General features: G+C 44.0%; 5 non-coding genes across 5 annotated transcripts; all 5 read right to left on the bottom strand.

Annotated features, from left to right (window-relative positions):
• Positions 1-8,103: 8,103 nt before the first annotated feature.
• TRNAC-GCA (transfer RNA cysteine (anticodon GCA)) lies at positions 8,104-8,175 on the bottom strand. The gene has a single exon. It is a non-coding gene; the product is annotated as a tRNA-Cys (tRNA).
• A 1,011-nt stretch (positions 8,176-9,186) lies between these two features.
• TRNAC-GCA (transfer RNA cysteine (anticodon GCA)) lies at positions 9,187-9,258 on the bottom strand. The gene has a single exon. It is a non-coding gene; the product is annotated as a tRNA-Cys (tRNA).
• A 1,012-nt stretch (positions 9,259-10,270) lies between these two features.
• TRNAC-GCA (transfer RNA cysteine (anticodon GCA)) lies at positions 10,271-10,342 on the bottom strand. The gene has a single exon. It is a non-coding gene; the product is annotated as a tRNA-Cys (tRNA).
• Positions 10,343-14,600: 4,258 nt separating this feature from the next.
• TRNAC-GCA (transfer RNA cysteine (anticodon GCA)) lies at positions 14,601-14,672 on the bottom strand. Its single transcript has one exon. It is a non-coding gene; the product is annotated as a tRNA-Cys (tRNA).
• An 8,958-nt stretch (positions 14,673-23,630) lies between these two features.
• TRNAC-GCA (transfer RNA cysteine (anticodon GCA)) lies at positions 23,631-23,702 on the bottom strand. The gene has a single exon. It is a non-coding gene; the product is annotated as a tRNA-Cys (tRNA).
• Between the last annotated feature and the right edge of the window lie 892 nt (positions 23,703-24,594).

Here is a 24,594-nt window from a genome sequence, read left to right as displayed (position 1 = left end):
AGGCTGAGCATGGAGACCAAGGGGCACAATCAACAGAGAAAGAGACAGTGGATGGAGGCAGATGTGGGGATCTGGAGGTAGGTCGAACACTTGAGGCCTTGGTTCTATCAATTACTGCAATGAGGGAGGAATTCAGGAGCGACTTCGCAGTTTCCAAAGCTAATCAAAACGATATTAGAGCATCCTGTGAAGTACTTGACAAGAAGGTGGATGGTCTGTATGAAAGGACGGAGATATTAGAAGGCTCGGTGGGCCTACTAACATCCAACCTTGAGACCGCCAGGTCAAAAATTCAAACACTGCAAAAGGATGGGGAGAGTATGCGGGAGCGGATTGAAGTGCTGGAAAATTATTCTCGACGGAATAACATTCGGCTTTTGAAGATTCCGGAAGGGAAGGAAGGTACAGACCTTAAGAGCTATATTACCAAGTTGTTAAAAGATTCTCTTAATTTTGAAGAAACAGTTGAAGATTTGGATAAAGATATCCAACGAATACATAGGGATCCGTTCCGCCTTAATCCTGCAAGAAATAAACCTAGAAAGGTTTTGATAAACTTCCTGACATACTCCCTCAAGGAAAAGATCTTGAACCTCGCGCTGAAAGCCAGAACTCTACAAGGTCCGGACTTCTCTTTTGAAGTACGGTCAGATCTATCAAAAACCACTCTTGATCGACAGTGGGAGTTGGGGCAGCGCATGGATTAATTTAGGTCACTGGGTGCCACTGTCCAGATGAGGTTCCCGGCCTTTCTACGCATTATGTATAATAACAAAATGCACAATATTCGCTCTCCACTGGATGCTGATGAACTATTGGAGAGTATTAGAGATCATCTTCAGGCTCAAGGCGGTAGTTGACCTACTCATCTCGTGGTCTGTATTTACAACCACCTAAATTCCCTGTCAAACCCCTAATTTGGTTTACTTTAGATATTTTATTAATATTATTATTTTTTATTTTTTTTGTTATATTTTTTTTTGGGTGGGTTGACAATCGGGCAATATCAAACTGAAGGGTCTAAGGATCCAAGGAAACAAAGGGAATAGCAGGCTGTAAGACGAAATAAACAAATAAATAAGAAAATAATGGTAAATAGAAGTAGACTATGATTGGGCAAGCATTTTTTCACTTTTGGGGTGTAGTAAGGAGTAAGGAACTTGCAAAAAAGGGAAAAAAAAAACAACAAAAAAAAAGAAAAGGGGGACAAAAGGGAAAATAGCAGAAGCACTATACTTTTAAGAGTCCCCCCTTTGCACCTTAACCAATTTTTCCCCTTAATGTATTCACCTTAGCAAGAGTTGCAGGTGTAGGTGTAGATCGCCTGCGGAGAAAAGCAGCAGGGTGGGGTTTGGGGCAGAGGGCTGTTGGAGGGCGTTAATCTGGCTAGACATCAGGCCAGAGTATTCAGGGGTGGGTTCTCTAGGGGGGAGGGGGGGAGGGCTGTGGGGGGGAAATTAGAAAAAATTCCTCATTTGTCTGCCTTTCTTTTTCATTTCCTAGTATATTTTTTTTTAACATCTTCTCGAGGTCAGAATTTTAAAATGCTAAGGCTAGGATCCTGTAAGAGGAGGTTAAGAGCAGCGGGGTGGCTAGATGTGATTCTATGACGTTTATTCAATGCATGACCTGGAATGTCAATGGTCTGCGCGTGAGAAGTAGGCGGGATCGTATCCTACAATACTTGAGAGATTCTCCCGCGCAGATCATCGTCATCCAGGAGTCACATCTATTGAAAGCAGAGGCCACAGCAATACTGAAAAAACAGAGATGGATAGATACATTTTGCAGTACAGACCACAATGCGAATATCAGGGGGGTATTATTTATCTTTAAAAAGTCTGCCAAAGCCCGAATTTTAGATCACAAAGAGGACCAGTCAGGGAGATGGCTGATAGTTAGAATTCTGTTGGAGGGTCAAATTTATACCCTGGTGGGATATTACGGCCCTAACTCTGATGATCCATCTTATTTGGATATCATCAGAAACAATCTGGTAACATCTCATGACCCGGTGATCTGGATGGGTGATTTTAACATCGTGCTTAACCCCCGTCTAGACAAATCGGTAAAATCTAGAGCCTGTGGTGCTGTTAAATCCAGGCAAACCCTCACTGAGATCATGAAACAACTAGGGTTGGCAGATTTATGGAGGGAAAGAGCTGGGGATAAATTGGGGGTCTCCTTCCGGAACAGTCGATTTAAACATAAATCCAGAATCGACTATGCTCTTTTCAGCCACAGCTTGAAAGACACTCTAACAGAGATAAACTATCTTCCTTCTCATATGTAAGATCATTCAGCTCTTATATTTACCCTAAAAACTGGTAATACGTTAAATCATTCATCCTGGTCGTTTGACCGGACAATCCTACTGGAGGAAGAAGAAGTTAACTTTTTGGTGGCAGAGACCATCTCATACTTTGAGTTAAACCTTAACTCTGCTGGCCTAGCTGTGGTTTGGGAGGCATTTAAGGCATTTTTAAGAGGCCGCATCACTAACAGAGCCTCCTATAGGCGGAAACAAAACAGACTTTTGACATCCAGCTTGGAACAAGAAATGAAACAAATAGAGTTAAACCTTGGCCTATCCTTAGGATCCTTAGAAGAGCAGACAAGACTCGCCGAATTAAAATTACAATTGGAAATAATATTGCAAGAGAGGGTAAGTAAAAGGTGGGAGGCCAGTAAAATCTCCCAGTTTGAATTTGGTGAGGCTGCAGGTAGGGTCCTTGCATGGAAGACAAAGTCTGATCAAGCACTAAATTACATTAAAGAAATCAAGGTAGAAGGGGAGGCGGTAGTAAGATCGTCGAACTCAGAGATCGGCAATGCCTTTTTTGAATTTTTCCAGGCAATCTATACGGAGGACCTTCCCAATGACCAGGTGGCGAGAGACACTTGGCTAGAGGGAATTACGCTCCCAACTCTTTCAACAGCACAGCGGAACAGCTTAGAGATGAAAATAACCGAGGCCGAAGTACGGGTGGCCATAGGGAAAATAAAAAAAGGAAAATCGTCGGGCCCCGACGGTCTCCCTGGAGAGATGTATCGAGCTCTGGGAGATTCCATCATCCCAGCTCTGACGGATCTCTTTAATGGCATCTTAAGTGAAGGTGATCCACCGCCAAAATCATGGGGGGAGGCCACGATTGTCCTTATCCCTAAACTAGGGAAGGTACCATCGGAATGTGGGTCGTACAGACCGATATCACTGTTGAATAGTGACTATAAAATCTTCACTACGATCATGTCGGAGCGATTGGGCAGTGTAATTGGCACCATCATCCATCAAGACCAAAAAGGCTTTATTAAGGGACGCCAATTATCTGACCTAACGCACGACTTGATAGGTGCAATAGATATTGCCTCGGCTTTTTCCCTACCACTGGCCACCCTTACACTAGACGCTGCTAAGGCCTTTGATAGGGTTAATTGGTCTTATTTGAATGATGTACTAAAGAAGTTCAATTTTGGGGAGTATTTCTGTAGGACCATCGCCCTGGTGTATGGGTCTCCTACAGCTAGGTTGCTAATCAACGGGGTCCTGACAGATGCCTTTAATATCACAAGAGGCACAAGGCAGGGCTGCCCGCTTTCCCCCCTCCTCTTCAATTTATATATTGAGCCATTTGCTCAGGTTTTACGGGAGGAGGTAAATATTCCATCTTTTAAATTTAAGGAGTGGGAAAGGCGGGTAGCACTGTATGCAGACGATATTTTGGTCCTTACCTCGGACCCAGCTTTGGCATTCCCTGCTGTCATCACGCGGGCTGAGGAGTTTGGGTGTATCTCGGGGTATAATATTAACTCGAGTAAAACTGAGATCATGGCATGGAACATACCAGACCTACGATTGGAAGTAAATATTGCCACTTCCATGCGTTATCTCGGGATACGCATTACGCAAGATCTGGGCAATATTGGACCCACTAACTTGGACCGAATATCAAAGGAATGTAAAGCTCAATTAAAATCTTGGACTCACCTGCCCCTTTCCATACTGGGTAGGGTGAATTTGGTTAAAATGTCTATCCTTCCCAAATTTACGTTTATTTTCAATACCATACCCTTAGCATTTGACATTAAATCGATAGACAAGTGCCAACGAGAAATCAATTCCTTCATTTGGAACTATAAATCCACCAGACTCGCATGGAAGAAGCTGAGGAGGAGAAGGGAAAAAGGAGGTCTTGCTCTGCCCGACCTGTCATATTATGCATGGGCCTTCCAGTTGTCACACTCTAGGATGCTTTTAAAAATACCATCTAATCTTCCTAGTGGATCGATATATAGAGCTATGCTAACAGGGGCTAATCTACCAGTTGACGGGTTTCTCTTCAAATTTGGGAGCCAGAAGTTTTTTTAAAAAATTAAACTTAAAATTTTACAGTCATGGGCCAAAGATTGGTTTTTCATTAGGAAAAAATTGGGGTTGTCCTACTATTCCAACTTTGCCCCAATATGGGATTCCCCGGGTCAACCCTTGTGTTTAAAGGATAGCCTGTCCTCTTCGCTGGAGGAGGCCGGGGTTACAAGATGGGGAGAGCTATTGGTGGAAGGATCAATAATAGCCTGGGATGAGCTACGTGAGCATATAGGCCCTGGGTTCTCCAGATTTAAGTTTATCCAACTTGATAGTTGGGTTAGGGCCGAGTGTGGTAAAGGGTTACAATTAGGTAAGGCCAGTACCTTAGAGCAGATGTTAGTGGAACGATCTAGGGGTGGTAAAGAAGTTGCCCTATGGTATTGGCAGCTAATGGAAGAAATTGATGGGGAGTTTGTCCTCCCAGATAAACTTTGGGGGGAGACGACTGGCTTTCAGTGCGAGGAGATATGGTCAAAATCTTTCACCCTCCTTTATAAAATTGTAAAACCATCATGGTTAAGACGTAACCACCTGTTCACAGTTCATCGGGCATATATTACTCCGTCGAGACTCTCCAAGTTTCTCCCAGACAAGAAATGCAACAAATGTAATTTATTGGAAGCATCAGATATTCATATGTTCATGGAATGCCCTAAAATTGCCCAGTTCTGGGAGGAAGTGAGATCTACTCTAAATTCCATTTTAAATATATCACTGTCAATCAATCTGCCACTTATTATCTTCGGGTGGGAAGACAGTATTATCGGCAAGGCGAGATCTTTCCTGTTCTATGCCATCTTACTGGCCAGAAGACAAATCTGTATTCACTGGGTAGACAAAACTGCTCCATTACACTCTGGCTGGCTTACATCCCTATATGAAACATCGAAAATGGATTTGAGTAGACCATGCAATAAAAGTAGTATTTCTTTTTGGGACCTGTTGACCCAGTGGAGATAGTGCTCCGGGGTTTTTTTTTTTTTTTTTTTTTCCCGGGTCCTATGATTATGCCCTTAACACTCCTTGGACTGGGTCTGGTCACGTCACTATGGAAGTCCTACAGGTTGAAATATACCTTGATGGAGTTAGCGTAAGGCTCCCAAAGTCTCTCTTTCTCCTGGGATTTTTCTGCCACCATTCTTTTATACTCGTGTTCTGGAGCTGGAGTCGGGTAAAGGTCATCTTCTTACCTGACTCTCAGAGGAGGACACGCAAGGTGGTTGGTATTTCCCAAATTGAGGGCAAGGCAAATGAGGACCAAAAAAAAATTAAAAAAAACAAAAAAAAAACAACAAAGTTGTCAATTGGTTTCATAGTCCATTCCCTTTGTTTAGTGCTATGAAAGGAAGAGCCGAATTCCAAAATTGATCAATGATGTTTCAGAAATTTCCCAAAGGGAATAACAAGCCGAGTGTTAAAAACTGCATTTACTCACAGGTTTTGAGCAGGAAACACTGAAATGCTATTAAAGTGCAATATCCAAGGGAACACTGACTCTGTCAAAGATGATCCAAATGGAATTGATGAAAAGTCCCAATTACAAACAACAGAATCAAAATAGGGTGAGGGGACACCCGGATTTGAACCAGGGATCTCTTGATCTGCAGTCTATATAGCTCTACCACTGAGCTACATCCCCAGCTTTTCAGGAGACTTAGAATGACAAAATATGAGTACATCATGAAAGAGTGTGAGGATCATACTAAGTTGTGCCAGAAAGTACAACCTTGAAACTGTGGAACAGGAGAAGTAGTCCTTAATAATATTTATTAAAGGAAAACTGGATCATTTAAAAAACAGATTTATTTGTTTCATTGTTATTTTATTTGAATAGGCAGTGGTACATAGAACCAATGCCTCTACATACAATGATTGTTTTTAAACATTCTTAAAGGGGAAGAGGTTTTTACGGGACACCTTATCATTTGAGGATTGGTTACCACAATCACGGAGATGGTGATGAAGTATGATTGATTTAGGCCAAATTATGGTGGAAAAACATTTCGACGTACCACTACAATTCGGTATTTGGAAGGTACACCCAAACACCCCTTTCGAATACGTTCCATTTAATACATCAGAAAAAGCCATTTTGCGTTTGCAAATGGCCTGATTCTTCAGACCAGCCTTCTTGCAACTGCAATGATAGTTCGTACATCTTGCACGTAGGCAGAGCTTTTAAGGAGAAATTAAATAGTTCCTAAGTTGCACTAAAATGAAGTGCTTCAAACAAACACATACTTTGCATGCACAGAGAAGAGGTGGAACATATGTAAGACTGAAGACACAGGTGAAATGAGAAATAGAGTGACTGCTTCGCTGCCAAGTTTTATACGCCATTTCTTCAGTGCAATACAAGAAAGCACCAAACAGTATAACAAAGTTGTCAATTGGTTTCATAGTCCATTCCCTTTGTTTAGTGCTATGAAAGGAAGAGCCGAATTACAAAATTGATCAATGATGTTTCAGAAATTTCCCAAAGGGAATAACAAGCAGAGTGTTAAAAACTGCATTTACTCACAGGTTTTGAGCAGGAAACACTGAAATGCTAGTAAAGTGCAATATCCAAGGGAACACTGACTCTGTCAAAGATGATCCAAATGGAATTGATGAAAAGTCCCAATTACAAACAACAGAATCAAAATAGGGTGAGGGGACACCCGGATTTGGACCAGGGACCTCTTGATCTGCCGTCAAATGCTCTACCACTGAGCTATATCCCCAGCTTTTCAGTAAAATCAGAATGACAAAATATCAGTACATCATGAAAGAGTGTGAGGATCATACTAAGTTGTGCCAGAAAGTACAACCTTGAAACTGTGGAACAGGAGAAGTAGTCCTTAATATTATTTATAAAAGGAAAACTGGATCATTTAAAAAACAGATTTATTTGTTTCATTGTTATTTTATTTGAATAGGCAGTGGTACATAGGACCAATGCCTCTACATACAATGATTGTTTTGAAACATTCTTAAAGGGGAAGAGGTTTTTACGGGACACCTTATCATTTGAGGATTGGTTACCACAATCACGGAGATGGTGATGAAGTATGATTGATTTAGGCCAAATTATGGTGGAAAAACATTTCTAAGTACCACTACAATTCGGTATTTGGAAGGTACACCCAAAACCCCTTTCGAATACCTTCCATTTAATACATCAGAAAAAGACATTTTGCGTTTGCAAATGGCCTGATTCTTCAGACCAGCCTTCTTGCAACTGCAATGATAGTTCGTACATCTTGCACGTAGGCAGAGCTTTAAAGGAGAAATTAAATAGTTCCTACGTTGCACAAAAATGAAGTGCTTCAAACAAACACATACTTTGCATGCACAGAGAAGAGGTGGAATATATGTAAGACTGGAGACACAGGTGAAATGAGAAATAGATTGACTGCTTCGCTGCCAAGTTTTATACGCCATTTCGTCAGTGCAATACAAGAAAGCACCAAACAGTATAACAAAGATGTCAATTGCTTTCATAGTCCATTCCCTTTGTTTAGTGCTGTGAAAGGAAGAGCCAAATTACAAAATTGATCAATGATGTTTCAGAAATTTCCCAAAGGGAATAACAAGCAGAGTGTTAAAAACTGCATTTACTCACATGTTTTGAGCAGGAAACACTGAAATGCTATTAAAGTGCAATATCCTAGGGAACACTGACTCTGTCAAAGATGATCCAAATGGAATTGATGAAAAGTCCCAATTACAAACAAAAGAATCAAAATACGGTGAGGGGACACCCGGATTTGAACCAGGGACCTCTTGATCTGCAGTCAAATGCTCTACCACTGAGCTATATCCCCAGCTTTTCAGTAAAATCAGAATGACAAAATATCAGTACATCATGAAAGAGTGTGAGGATCATACTAAGTTGTGCCAGAAAGTACAACCTTGAAACTGTGGAACAGGAGAAGTAGTCCTTAATATTATTTATTAAAGGAAAACTGGATCATTTAAAAACAGATTTATTTGTTTCATTGTTATTTTATTCGAATAGCCAGTGGTACCTAGGACCAATGCCTCTACATACAAGGATTGTTTTGAAACAATCTTAAAGGGGAAGAGGTTTTTACGGGACACCTTATCATTTGAGGATTGGTTACCACAATCACTGAGATGGTGATGAAGTATGATTGTTTTGGGCCAAATTATGGTGGAAAAACATTTCTACGTACCACTACAATTCGGTATTTGGAAGGTACACCCAAACACCCCTTTCGAATACCTTCCATTTAATACATCAGAAAAAGCCATTTTGCGTTTGCAAATGACCTGATTCTTCAGACCAGCCTTCTTGCAACTGCAATGATAGTTCGTACATCTTGCACGTAGGCAGAGCTTTTAAGGAGAAATTAAATAGTTCCTACGTTGCACAAAAATGAAGTGCTTCAAACAAACACATACTTTGCATGCACAGAGAAGAGGTGGAATATATGTAAGACTGAAGACAGAGGTGAAATGAGAAATAGATTGACTGCTTCGCTGCCAAGTTTTATATGCCATTTCTTCAGTGCAATACAAGAAAGCACCAAACAGTATAACAAAGTTGTCAATTGGTATCATAGTCCATTCCCTTTGTTTAGTGCTATGAAAGGAAGAGCCGAATTCCAAAATTGATCAATGATGTTTCAGAAATTTCCCAAAGGGAATAACAAGCCGAGTGTTAAAAACTGCATTTACTCACAGGTTTTGAGCAGGAAACACTGAAATGCTATTAAAGTGCAATATCCAAGGGAACACGGACTCTGTTAAAGATGATCCAAATGGAATTGATGAAAAGTCCCAATTACAAACAACAGAATCAAAATAGGGTGAGGGGACACCCGGATTTGAACCAGGGACCTCTTGATCTGCAGTCAAATGCTCTACCACTGAGCTACATCCCCAGCTTTTCAGGAGAATTAGAATGACAAAATATGAGTACATCATGAAAGAGGGTGAGGATCATACTAAGTTGTGCCAGAAAGTACAACCTTGAAACTGTGGAACAGGAGAAGTAGTCCTTAATATTATTTATTAAAGGAAAACTGGATCATTTAAAAAACAGATTTATTTGTTTCATTGTTATTTTATTTGAATAGGCAGTGGTACATAGAACCAATGCCTCTACATACAATGATTGTTTTGAAACATTCTTAAAGGGGAAGAGGTTTTTACGGGACACCTTATCATTTGAGGATTGGTTACCACAATCACGGAGATGGTGATGAAGTATGATTGTTTTGGGACAAATTATGGTGGAAAAACATTTCGACGTACCACTACAATTCGGTATTTGGAAGGTACACCCAAACACCCCTTTCGAATACCTTCCATTTAATACTTCAGAAAAAGCCATTTTGCGTTTGCAAATGGCCTGATTCTTCAGACCAGCCTTCTTGCAACTGCAATGATAGTTCGTACATCTTGCACGTAGGCAGAGCTTTTAAGGAGAAATTAAATAGTTCCTACGTTGCACAAAAATGAAGTGCTTCAAACAAACACATACTTTGCATGCACAGAGAAGAGGTGGAATATATGTAAGACTGGAGACACAGGTGAAATGAGAAATAGATTGACTGCTTCGCTGCCAAGTTTTATACGCCATTTCTTCAGTGCAATACAGGAAAGCATCAAACAGTATAACAAAGTTGTCAATTGCTTTCACAGTCCATTCCCTTTGTTTAGTGCTGTGAAAGGAAGAGCCAAATTACAAAATTGATCAATGATGTTTCAGAAATTTCCCAAAGGGAATACCAAGCCGAGTGTTAAAAACTGCATTTACTCACAGGCTTTGAGCAGGAAACACTCAAATGCTATTAAAGTGCAATATCCAAGGGAACACTGACTCTGTCAAAGATGATCCAAATGGAATTGATGAAAAGTCCCAATTACAAACAACAGAATCAAAATAGGGTGAGGGGACACCCGGATTTGAACCAGGGACCTCTTGATCTGCAGTCCAATGCTCTACCACTGAGCTATATCCCCAGCTTTTCAGTAAAATCAGAATGACAAAATATGAGTACATCATGAAAGAGTGTGAGGATCATACTAAGTTGTGCCAGAAAGTACAACCTTGAAACTGTGGAACAGGAGAAGTAGTCCTTAATATTATTTATTAAAGGAAAACTGGATCATTTAAAAAACAGATTTATTTGTTTCATTGTTATTTTATTTGAATAGGCAGTGGTACATAGAACCAATGCCTCTACATACAATGATTGTTTTGAAACATTCTTAAAGAAGAAGAGGTTTTTACGGGACACCTTATCATTTGAGGATTGGTTACCACAATCACGGAGATGGTGATGAAGTATGATTGTTTTGGGCCAAATTATGGTGGAAAAACATTTTTACGTACCACTACAATTCGGTATTTGGAAGGTACACCCAAACACCCCTTTCGAATACCTTCCATTTAATACATCAGAAAAAGCCATTTTGCGTTTGCAAATGGCCTGATTCTTCAGACCAGCCTTCTTGCAACTGCAATGATAGTTCGTACATCTTGCACGTAGGCAGAGCTTTTAAGGAGAAATTAAATAGTTCCTATGTTGCACAAAAATGAAGTGCTTCAAACAAAGACATACTTTGCATGCACAGAGAAGAGGTGGAATATATGTAAGACTGGAGACACAGGTGAAATGAGAAATAGATTGACTGCTTCGCTGCCAAGTTTTATACGCCATTTCTTCAGTGCAATACAAGAAAGCACCAAACAGTATAACAAAGTTGTCAATTGCTTTCATAGTCCATTCCCTTTGTTTAGTGCTGTGAAAGGAAGAGCCAAATTACAAAATTGATCAATGATGTTTCAGAAATTTCCCAAAGGGAATAACAAGCAGAGTGTTAAAAACTGCATTTACTCACAGGTTTTGAGCAGGAAACACTGAAATGCTATTAAAGTGCAATATCCTAGGGAACACTGACTCTGTCAAAGATGATCCAAATGGAATTGATGAAAAGTCCCAATTACAAACAACAGAATCAAAATAGGGTGAGGGGACACCCGGATTTGAACTAGGTACCTCTTGATCTGCAGTCAAATGCTCTACCACTGAGCTATATCCCCAGCTTTTCAGTAAAATCAGAATGACAAAATATCAGTACATCATGAAAGAGTGTGAGGATCATACCAAGTTGTGCCAGAAAGTACAACCTTGAAACTGTGGAACAGGAGAAGTAGTCCTTAATATTATTTATTAAAGGAAAAATGGATCATTTAAAAACAGATTTATTTGTTTCATTGTTATTTTATTTGAATAGGCAGTGGTACATAGGACCAATGCCTCTACATACAATGATTGTTTTGAAACATTCTTAAAGGGGAAGAGGTTTTTACGGGACACCTTATCATTTGAGGATTGGTTACCACAATCACTGAGATGGTGATGAAGTATGATTGTTTTGGGCCAAATTATGGTGGAAAAACATTTCTACGTACCACTACAATTCGGTATTTGGAAGGTACACCCAAAACCCCTTTCGAATACCTTCCATTTAATACATCAGAAAAAGCCATTTTGCGTTTGCAAATGGCCTGATTCTTCAGACCAGCCTTCTTGCAACTGCAATGATAGTGTGTACATCTTGCACGTAGGCAGAGCTTTTAAGGAGAAATTAAATAGTTCCTACGTTGCACAAAAATGAAGTGCTTCAAACAAACACATACTTTGCATGCACAGAGAAGAGGTGGAATATATGTTAGACTGAAGACACAGGTGAAATGAGAAATAGATTGACTGCTTCGCTGCCAAGTTTTATACGCCATTTCGTCAGTGCAATACAAGAAAGCACCAAACAGTATAACAAAGTTGTCAATTGCTTTCATAGTCCATTCCCTTTGTTTAGTGCTGTGAAAGGAAGAGCCAAATTACAAAATTGATCAATGATGTTTCAGAAATTTCCCAAAGGGAATAACAAGCAGAGTGTTAAAAACTGCATTTACTCACAGGTTTTGAGCAGGAAACACTGAAATGCTATTAAAGTGCAATATCCTAGGGAACACTGACTCTGTCAAAGATGATCCAAATGGAATTGATGAAAAGTCCCAATTACAAACAACAGAATCAAAATAGGGTGAGGGGACACCCGGATTTGAACAAGGGACCTATTGATCTGCAGTCAAATCCTCTACCACTCAGCTATATCCCCAGCTTTTCAGTAAAATCAGAATGACAAAATATCAGTACATAATGAAAGAGTGTGAGGATCATACTAAGTTGTGCCAGAAAGTACAACCTTGAAACTGTGGAACAGGAGAAGTAGTCCTTAATATTATTTATTAAAGGAAAACTGGATCATTTAAAAACAGATTTATTTGTTTCATTGTTATTTTATTTGAATAGGCAGTGGTACATAGGACCAATGCCTCTACATACAAGGATTGTTTTGAAACATTCTTAAAGGGGAAGAGGTTTTTACGGGACACCTTATCATTTGAGGATTGGTTACCACAATCACTGAGATGGTGATGAAGTATGATTGTTTTGGGCCAAATTATGGTGGAAAAACATTTCTAAGTACCACTACAATTCGGTATTTGGAAGGTACACCCAAACACCCCTTTCGAATACCTTCCATGTAATACATCAGAAAAAGCCATTTTGCGTTTGCAAATGGCCTGATTCTTCAGACCAGCCTTCTTGCAACTGCAATGATAGTTCGTACATCTTGCACATAGGCAGAGCTTTTAAGGAGAAATTAAATAGTTCCTACGTTGCACAAAAATGAAGTGCTTCAAACAAACACATACTTTGCATGCACAGAGAAGAGGTGGAATATATGTAAGACTGAAGACAGAGGTGAAATGAGAAATAGATTGACTGCTTCGCTGCCAAGTTTTATACGCCATTTCTTCAGTGCAATACAAGAAAGCACCAAACAGTATAACAAAGTTGTCAATTGGTTTCATAGTCCATTCCCTTTGTTTAGTGCTATGAAAGGAAGAGCCGAATTCCAAAATTGATCAATGATGTTTCAGAAATTTCCCAAAGGGAATAACAAGCCGAGTGTTAAAAACTGCATTTACTCACAGGTTTTGAGCAGGAAACACTGAAATGCTATTAAAGTGCAATATCCAAGGGAACACTGACTCTGTTAAAGATGATCCAAATGGAATTGATGAAAAGTCCCAATTACAAACAACAGAATCAAAATCGGGTATGGGGACACCAGGATTTGAACCAGGGACCTCCTGATCTGCAGTCAAATGCTCTACCACTGAGCTACATCCCCAGCTTTTCAGGAAAATCAGAATGACAAAATATCAGTACATCATGAAAGAGTGAGTGGATCATACTAAGTTGTTCCGGAAAGTACAACCTTGAAACTGTGGAACAGGAGAAATAGTCCTTAATATTATTTATTAAAGGAAAACTGGATCATTTAAAAACAGATATTTGTTTCATTGTTATTTTATTTGAATAGGCAGTGGTACATAGAACCAATGCCTCTACATACAATGATTGTTTTGAAACATTCTGAAAGGGGAAGAGGTTTTTGCGGGACACCTTATCATTTGAGGATTGGTTACCACAATCACTGAGATGGTGATGAAGTATGATTGTTTTGGGCCAAATTATGGTGGAAAAACATTTCTTTGTACCACTACAATTCGGTATTTGGAAGGTACACCCAAACACCCCTTTCGAATACCTTCCATTAAATACATCAGAAAAAGCCATTTTGCGTTTGCAAATGGCCTGATTCTTCAGACCAGCCTTCTTGCAACTGCAATGATAGTTCGTACATCTTGCACGTAGGCAGAGCTTTTAAGGAGAAATTAAATAGTTCCTACATTGCACAAAAATGAAGTGCTTCAAACAAACACATACTTTGCATGCACAGAGAAGAGGTGGAATATATGTAAGACTGAAGACACAGGTGAAATGAAAAATAGATTGACTGCTTCGGTGCCAAGTTTTATACGCCATTTCTTCAGTGCAATACAAGAAAGCACCAAACAGTATAACAAAGTTGTCAATTGGTTTCATAGTCCATTCCCTTTGTTTAGTGCTGTGAAAGGAAGAGCCGAATTTCAAAATTGATCAATGATGTTTCAGAAATTTACCAAAGGGAATACCAAGCAGAGTGTTAAAAACTGCATTTACTCACAGGTTTTAAGCAGGAAACATTGAAATGCTATTAAAGTGCAATATCCAAGGGAACACTGACTCTGTCAAAGATGATTGAAATGGAATTGAGGAAAAGTCCCAATTACAAACAACAGAATCAAAATAGGGTGAGGGGACACCCGGATTTGAACCTGGGACCTCTTGATCTGCAGTCAAATGCTCTACCACTGAGCTATATCCCCATCTTTGCAGTAAAATCAGAATGACAAAATATCAGTACATCATGAAAGAGTGTGAGGATCATACTAAGTTGTGCCAGAAAGTACAACCTTGAAACTATGGAACAGGAGAAATAGTCCTTAATATTATTTATTAAAGGAAAACTGGATCATTTAAAAAACAGATATTTGTTTCATTGTGATTTTATTTGAATAGGCAGTGGTACATAGGACCAATGCCTCTACATACAATGATTGTTTTGAAACATTCTTAAAGGGGAAGAGGTTTTTACGGGACACCTTATCATTTGAGGATTGGTTACCACAATCACTGAGATGGTGATGAAGTATGATTTTTTTGGGCCAAATTATGGTCGATAAACATTTCTACGTACCACTACAATTCGGTATTTGGAAGGTACACCCAAACAACCCTTTCGAATACCTTCCATTTAATACATCAGAAAAAGCCATTTTGCGTTTCCAAATGGCTAGATTCTTCAGACCAGCCTTCTTGCAACTGCAATGATAGTTCGTACATCTTGCAAGTAGGCAGAGCTTTTAAGGAGAAATTAAATGTTTCCTACGTTGCACAAAAATGAAGTGCTTCAAACAAACATATACTTTGCATGCACAGAGAAGAGGTGGAATATATGTAAGACTGAAGACAGAGGTGAAATGAGAAATAGATTGACTGCTTCGCTGCCAAGTTTTATACGCCATTTCTTCAGTGCAATACAAGAAAGCACCAAACAGTATAACAAAGTTGTCAATTGGTTTCATAGTCCATTCCCTTTGTTTAGTGCTATGAAAGGAAGAGCCGAATTCCAAAATTGATCAATGATGTTTCAGAAATTTCCCAAAGGGAATACCAAGCCGAGTGTTAAAAACTGCATTTACTCACAGGCTTTGAGCAGGAAACACTAAAATGCTATTAAAGTGCAATATCCAAGGGAACACTGACTCTGTCAAAGATGATCCAAATGGAATTGTTGAAAAGTCCAAATTACAAACAACAGAATCAAAATAGGGTGAGGGGACACGCGGATTTGAACCAGGGACCTCTTGATCTGCAGTCCAATGCTCTACCACTGAGCTATATCCCCAGCTTTTCAGTAAAATCAGAATGACAAAATATGAGTACATCATGAAAGAGTGTGAGGATCATACTAAGTTGTGCCAGAAGAACAAGTTACTTACCTTCGGTAACGATATATCTGTAAGAAACAGTAGTTAGTATTAGATTCCTTACCTTAGAATATCCCCAGGCGTCAGTCTGGATCCGGAAACTTTTGCGTAGCAGTACCCCTGCGCGTCGGTAGGCGTCGTCTGCAGGCGTCCCCTGCGGCTCCGCGTCGTCGGCGTCGTGCGCCGTGATGACGTCGCTGGAGTATATAGACGCCGCCTCCGCGCGCTGACGTCAGTTCTTTGCACACAGCTTTTCCGCGCCAGAACACGCAGAGCCATGTGAGAACTAACACTGGTGCCATTTGAAACTAGGGCCCTGAAAGGGATGTCCTTAACCCTAGGTATCAGTTCGCAGAACGGGGAGGATGGGTGGGGCGGTAAGGAATCTAATACTAACTACTGTTTCTTACAGATATATCGTTACAGAAGGTAAGTAACTTGTTCATCTGAAAGAAACAGGTTAGTATTAGATTCCTTACCTTAGAATAGATACCCCAGCAATACCAACCCCGGTGGCGGGTCTGCGAACCAATACAAACCTACACCAGAAAGTCCTGGAGGACCGAACGGCCAAAGAAGCCATCCCTCCGGACTTGACTGTCCAGGCAGTAGTGCCTCGCAAAGGTGTGCAGCGAGGCCCACGTAGCCGCCTGGCAAATGTCCTGCAAAGGGACTCCCCGGCCCAGGGCAGTAGTAGCCGCCGTGGCCCGAGTGGAATGGGCCCTCAGCCCAACAGGAGGCTCCTTCCGAGCCAAAGAGTAGCATGCTTTAATGCACAGGACGACCCACCGAGAGATGGTTCGTTTCTGTACCGCCCTTCCCTTCTTCTCACCCACGTAGCCAACAAACAGTTGGTCATCCACCCGGAACTGGCGTGAGCGATCCATATAAAATGAAAGCGCACGTTTTGGGTCCAGACGATGGAGCCGCTCTTCATCTTTTGAAGGATGCAGAGGCGGGAAGAAGGAGGGTAAGGTGATGGACTGCCCGATGTGAAAAGCAGAAACTACTTTGGGCAGGAAAGAAGGCCTAGTCCTAAGAACCACCTTGTCAGGATGGACGGACATGAAAGGAGGTTTGACAGAAAGAGCCTGGAGCTCACTCACTCTCCTGGCAGAGGTGATGGCAAACAGGAAGGCCGTCTTTAAAGTGAGAAGACGGAGAGGACAGGAATGAAGCGGCTCAAAGGGAGCACACATCAAGAATGTCAGAACCAGGTTCAAGTCCCACTGAGGCATCACGAACGGAACAGGTGGATACATGTGCGTGATGCCTTTCAAGAATCTCAGTACAATAGGGGACTTGAATAAAGATGGCTGATCAGGTAGCCTTAAGAAGGCGGAAAGGGCCGAAAGGTAGCCCTTGATAGTGCCCAGAGCAGAGCCCTGCTGGGCAAGAGAAAGAAGGAAGAGGAGAACCTCGGAAAGAGGGGCAGAAAGGGGATCCACAGCCTTTGCTGTGCACCATGCCACAAATCTGTTCCACCGGCAGGCGTATACCGACTTTGTGGAGGGACGCCTGGCTGCCAGAATCACATCACAGACTTCAGGAGGCAAGTCGAATGGCCTCAACTGTCGCCGCTCAATCTCCACGCATGGAGGTGTAGGCTGGACAGGTTCGGGTGGAGGACCGTCCCCTGCTGCTGCGACAGAAGGTCCTCCTGAAGAGGCAGGCGGATCGAGGGACCGACTGACATGCTGAGTAGCTCGGGATACCAGTATCTTCGAGCCCAGTCCGGAGCCACAAGGATAACTTGGGCCCGGTCGCGCCTGATCTTCTTCAGCACTCTGGGCAGAAGTGGTATAGGCGGAAAGGCGTACAACAGACCGCAACTCCACTCGCGCCGAAAGGCGTCGCCGAGCGAGTGCCGTCTTGGAAACTCCAACGCGCAGAACTGATGACATTGCGCGTTCTCTTCTGTGGCGAATAGATCTAACCAAGGCTCTCCCCATTGCTGAAAGAGGCCGTTCGCCACGTCCGAGTTCAGACGCCATTCGTGATCCACCGAGCACCGACGGCTGAGTTCGTCCGCCCTGGCGTTCAGAGAACCTGCCAGGTGTTGAACCGTCAAAGTCACGCCCTGACGTTCCAGCCATTGCCAGAGGCGCAGAGCCTCCTGGCAAAGGGTCCACGACCCCACACCGCCCTGTTTGTTGCAGTACCACATGGCGGTGGTTTTGTCCGTGAACACCTGCACTACACTCCCGTTGACAAAGGGGAGGAATGCCTTCAGTGCTAGGTGAATCGCCCGCAGCTCCAACATGTTGATATGGAGCCGGGACTCCGCCGGAGACCAGATGCCTCTGATCTCTGCCTCTCCCAAGTGGCCTCCCCAGCCCTGGAGGGACGCGTCCGTCACAACTACGTGCTCCGGTTGGGGAAGGGAGAGGGATCTGCCTCTGACCCAATCGCGGTCCGTAAGCCACCACTGCAACTGTCTCGCAGTGCCCTCCGAGATCAGGACATGGTCGGATAGGTTGCCCTGATGCTGGGCCCACTGAAACTTCAGGTCCCACTGCAGAGCCCGCATCCGCCACCTGGCGTGATGCACCAGTAGGATGCAGGAGGCCATCAGCCCCAGAAGCCGCAGCGTCAACCTGACCGAAACCCGGGATAACGGCTGAAAGATGGGAATCAGAGCCTGAATATCCTGGACCCGCCGTTCCGGAGGATAAACCCAAAACTGCGCCGAGTCGAGAACCGCTCCGATGAAAAGGAGCTTTTGAGAGGGACACAGGTGTGATTTCGGCACATTGATGGAAAACCCCAGCTCGTGCAGGAGGTCTGCCGTCATCTGAAGGTGGTGGACGACTGTTTGGGGCGAGCCCGCCTTCAACAACCAGTCGTCGAGGTAGGGGAAGACTGAAACCCCTAACCGGCGCAGATGAGCTGCGACCACCGCCATCACTTTCGTGAACACCCGTGGGGCGCTGGTAAGGCCGAATGGGAGCACGATAAACTGAAAGTGCTCGTGGCCTACCGTGAACCGCAGGTAACGCCGGTGGGCCGGCAGGACGGGGATGTGAAAATACGCATCCTGCAAGTCCAACGCTACCATCCAGTCTTGTGGGTCTAGAGCAGCCAAGACCTGAGCCAAAGTCAACATCTTGAACTTCTCCTTCCGGAGGAAGCCGTTGACGTTCTGTAGGTCCAAGATAGGACGTAGGCCTCCTTTGTCCTTCTTTGGCACCAGAAAGTAGTGGGAGTAGCAACCACACCCTACTTCTGGCCCAGGAACGCGCTCGATGGCCCCCTTGGCCAAGAGGGCCGTAACTTCCTCCTGCGGAAGTGTCAAGTGGTCCCCCGACACACGGTGGTTCTGCGGTGGCATGGCTGGAGGAGTGGACTCGAAGGGGAGGGAGTAGCCCCTTCGGACGAGCTGCAGCATCCACCTGTCCGATGTAATCGCGCGCCAGCGGGAGTGGTGATGGCGAACCCTGCCACCCACTGGCGTCACGTGGGCCCGAAAGCTCGGACTAGGAAGATTTGGAGGCTGCTGCGGGGGGAGGTGTGAACTGACCTCGCCGCTGCCCTCTACCGCCACCACGGCGGAATCCACGGCCACCACCGCGCTGGGGAGCGTTCTGCGGCGCGTGGCTGGCAGCACGTGTGGGACCGCCCCTTCCTTGGCCACGAAAGGGGCGAAACGAACCCGTTTGCTGGCGCTGGGACGAAAGACCCAAGGACTTGGCCGTGACCCTGGAGTCCTTGAAGCGCTCAAGCGCGTTGTCCGCCTTGTCACCGAACAGGCGACTGCCATCGAAAGGCATGTCCATGAGGGCATTCTGGACATCCGGCGAGAAGTTGGCGGATCTCAGCCAAGCATGTCGACGAATCGCCACCGTCGTGGACATAGCCCGCCCTAGCGAGTCGGTCGTGTCAAGACCACACCATACTGAATACCTCGCCGCGTCCCGGCCTTCAACCAAGGCCTGGTTGAGCTTGTCCCGCACCTCCTGCGGGCATTGCGGCAGACACTCCGCGACCGTATCCCACAGAGAGTGGGTGTAGCGGCCCAAGAGGCATGCGGTATTGCAAGACCGCAGTCCAGCACTCAAAGATGAAAAGACCTTCTTGCCAAATTGGTCATATCGCTTCGATTCCCGATCGGGCGGGGCCGACGGGAATGCGGACTGGGAAGTGGAGGCCTGGATCACCAGACTCTCCGGGGAGGGATGGGTGGAAAGGAAGGCAGGGTCGTACGAACACAGACGGTGACGCCTGGCAACGTTCCGGTCAACCGGTGCACCGGAAGCGGGCCTGGACCAGGTGCCCAAAAGGACATCCGTGAGGGCCTCATTAAACGGCAGCAGAGGCTCCTGTGGGCATGACTGCGGTTTAAATACTTCGGTGAGGATGTTAGGTTTTACCTTAGCCACGGGGAGCTCAAGGCTCAAGGCCTTGGCAGCCCTCATCAGGACTACCGAATAGGCAGCCCCCGCCTCCGACGCCACAGGGGAAGGCGAGACAAACCCAGGGTTGGGCGACTCGTCCAGACCACTGGCATCACCTAAGTCACCTACCCAGTCCACATCATACTGGCAGGCTCGTGACAAAGGGTCCTCAGACCCCTCCCAACCCTCTCCATAATCGTCCTCATCGCCATAGTTCGAGTCGACGATATAGACCGGCTCCTCGGAGCCAAGGGGCCCCAACGGCGCCGGACTCGGCGTCGGACGATGCCGGTCTGACTCCGCATCAGGGGTCAGAGAGGGAATGGGGGTGGCGCCGCGCGGCGCCGGCGCCGGGGACCCGACGCCGGCCGGAACCGACGGCAGAGTCACGGCGCCGCGCGGAGGCGGCACCACGGGTTGCCCCAATGGAATCGGCGCCGGGGAGGCCGGTGGACAAGCCGGCGACGACCCTGAAGGGCCCAGCGGCGCCGGAGCCGCCGGCGGCGCCGGGGCGGAGCACCCGGCGGCGTCGGAGCAGGTGCACCCGAACCGCTCGGGCCCCCGCCGGAGGAGACATCGCCCTCATAGCCATGAGGAACTCCTCAATCTCCTCGCGCGACGCGCCTTCCCCAGGGACCGACGGGTATGGGGCAGACGGCGTCGGTGACCCACGCGGGGCCGCGGGGGTGGGGCCACCCGAACCCCCGGCCGCATCACGTGGGCGTCGGGGGGAGTCGGGGGTACGATGACGACGCCCCGACTTCTTGTGTTGCTTACCTGACGAACCGGAGGAATGGTGGCGACTCCCGGAGTGCTCATGGCGGCTCCGCGATCGTTCCCTCGACCGCTCCCTCGACCTCCGACCGGACCGGGACCGCTCTCGACGCGGGGCCGACACTCGGAGCTCGAGCAGCTTGCGGGACCGCTCCCGTCTAGCTTTACTAGTCAAGGCCCGGCAGTCGACGCAGGACTCCACGTCGTGGTCCGCGCCCAGACACCGGAGGCCGAGTCGATGGTGGTCGGTGACCGACATCAGGCGGTCGCACCCGTCGCAACTCTTGAAACCGGGCATCCTACCGGCACCGTAAGAAAGAAGTAGAGTTAACAAAAAACTTGGTCAAAAGACCGGAGTACTGCTCTTCGGATCTGCGCTAACTGGCGCGGAAAAAAGAAGAACTGACGTCAGCGCGCGAAGGCGGCGTCTATATACTCCAGCGACGTCATCACGGCGCACAACGCCGATGACGCGGAGCCGCAGGGGACGCCTGCAGACGACGCCTACCGACGCGCAGGGGTACTGCTACGCAAAAGTTTCCGGATCCAGACTGACGCCTGGGGATATTCTAAGGTAAGGAATCTAATACTAACCTGTTTCTTTCAGATAGTACAACCTTGAAACTGTGGAACAGGAGAAGTAGTCCTTAATATTATTTATTAAAGGAAAACAGGATCATTTAAAAAACAGATTTATTTGTTTCATTGTTATTTTATTTGAATAGGCAGTGGTACATAGGACCAATGCCTCTACATACAATGATTGTTTTGAAACATTCTTAAAGGGGAAGAGGTTTTTACGGGACACCTTATCATTTGAGGATTGGTTACCACAATCACTGAGATGGTGATGAAGTATGATTGTTTTGGGCCAAATTATGGTGGAAAAACATTTCTACGTACCACTACAATTCGGTATTTGGAAGGTACACCCAAAACCCCTTTCGAATACCTTCCATTTAATACATCAGAAAAAGCCATTTTGCGTTTGCAAATGGCCTGATTCTTCAGACCAGCCTTCTTGCAACTGCAATGATAGTTCGTACATCTTGCACGTAGGCAGAGCTTTTAAGGAGAAATTAAATAGTTCCTACGTTGCACAAAAATGAAGTGCTTCAAACAAACACATACTTTGCATGCACAGAGAAGAGGTGGAATATATGTAAGACTGGAGACACAGGTGAAATGAGAAATAGATTGACTGCTTCGCTGCCAAGTTTTATACGCCATTTCGTCAGTGCAATACAAGAAAGCACCAAACAGTATAACAAAGTTGTCAATTGCTTTCATAGTCCATTCCCTTTGTTTAGTGCTGTGAAAGGAAGAGCCAAATTACAAAATTGATCAATGATGTTTCAGAAATTTCCCAAAGGGAATAACAAGCAGAGTGTTAAAAACTGCATTTACTCACAGGTTTTGAGCAGGAAACACTGAAATGCTATTAAAGTGCAATATCCAAGGGAACACTGACTCTGTCAAAGATGATTCAAATGGAATTGATGAAAAGTCCCAATTACAAACAACAGAATCAAAATAGGGTGAGGGGACACCCAGATTTGAACCAGGGACCTCTTGATCTGCAGTCTAATGCTCTACCACTGAGCTATATCCCCAGCTTTTCAGTAAAATCAGAATGACAAAATATGAGTACATCATGAAAGAGTGTGAGGATCATACTAAGTTGTGCCAGAAAGTACAACCTTGAAACTGTGGAACAGGAGAAGTAGTCCTTAATATTATTTATTAAAGGAAAACTGGATCATTTAAAAAACAGATTTATTTGTTTCATTGTTATTTTATTTGAATAGGCAGTGGTACATAGAACCAATGCCTCTACATACAATGATTGTTTTGAAACATTCTTTAAGAAGAAGAGGTTTTTACGGGACACCTTATCATTTGAGGATTGGTTACCACAATCACGGAGATGGTGATGAAGTATGATTGTTTTGGGCCAAATTATGGTGGAAAAACATTTTTACGTACCACTACAATTCGGTATTTGGAAGGTACACCCAAACAACCCTTTCGAATACCTTCCATTTAATACATCAGAAAAAGCCATTTTGCGTTTGCAAATGGCCTGATTCTTCAGACCAGCCTTCTTGCAACTGCAATGATAGTTCGTACATCTTGCACGTAGGCAGAGCTTTTAAGGAGAAATTAAATAGTTCCTATGTTGCACAAAAATGAAGTGCTTCAAACAAAGACATACTTTGCATGCACAGAGAAGAGGTGGATTATATGTAAGACTGAAGACACAGGTGAAATGAGAAATAGATTGACTGCTTCGCTGCCAAGTTTTTATACGCCACTTCTTCAGTGCAATACAAGAAAGCACCAAACAGTATAACAAAGTTGTCAATTGCTTTCATAGTCCATTCCCTTTGTTTAGTGCTGTGAAAGGAAGAGCCAAATTACAAAATTGATCAATGATGTTTCAGAAATTTCCCAAAGGGAATAACAAGCAGAGTGTTAAAAACTGCATTTACTCACAGGTTTTGAGCAGGAAACACTGAAATGCTATTAAAGTGCAATATCCTAGGGAACACTGACTCTGTCAAAGATGATCCAAATGGAATTGATGAAAAGTCCCAATTACAAACAACAGAATCAAAATAGGGTGAGGGGACACCCGGATTTGAACCAGGGACCTCTTGATCTGCAGTCAAATGCTCTACCACTGAGCTATATCCCCAGCTTTTCAGTAAAATCAGAATGACAAAATATCAGTACATCATGGAAGAGTGTGAGGATCATACCAAGTTGTGCCAGAAAGTACAACCTTGAAACTGTGGAACAGGAGAAGTAGTCCTTAATATTATTTATTAAAGGAAAACTGGATCATTTAAAAACAGATTTATTTGTTTCATTGTTATTTTATTTGAATAGGCAGTGGTACATAGGATCAATGCCTCTACATACAATGATTGTTTTGAAACATTCTGAAAGGGGAAGAGGTTTTTGCGGGACACCTTATCATTTGAAGATTGGTTACCACAATCACTGAGATGGTGATGAAGTATGATTGTTTTGGGCCAAATTATGGTGGAAAAACATTTCTACGTACCACTACAATTCGGTATTTGGAAGGTACACCCAAAACCCCTTTCGAATACCTTCCATTTAATACATCAGAAAAAGCCATTTTGCGTTTGCAAATGGCCTGATTCTTCAGACCAGCCTTCTTGCAACTGCAATGATAGTTCGTACATCTTGCACGTAGGCAGAGATTTTAAGGAGAAATTGAATAGTTCCTACGTTGCACAAAAATGAAGTGCTTCAAACAAACACATACTTTGCATGCACAGAGAAGAGGTGGAATATATGTAAGACTGAAGACACAGGTGAAATGAGAAATAGATTGACTGCTTCGCTGCCAAGTTTTATACGCCATTTCTTCAGTGCAATACAAGAAAGCACCAAACAGTATAACAAAGTTGTCAATTGGTTTCATAGTCCATTCCCTTTGTTTAGTGCTGTGAAAGGAAGAGCCGAATTACAAAATTGATCAATGAAGTTTCAGAAATTTACCAAAGGGAATACCAAGCAGAGTGTTAAAAACTGCATTTACTCACAGGTTTTAAGCA

Source organism: Lissotriton helveticus, chromosome 1_2, assembly GCF_964261635.1.
Source record: "Lissotriton helveticus chromosome 1_2, aLisHel1.1, whole genome shotgun sequence".
NCBI lineage: Eukaryota > Metazoa > Chordata > Amphibia > Caudata > Salamandridae > Lissotriton > Lissotriton helveticus.
This window is presented reverse-complemented; position numbering and strand designations above follow the sequence as displayed.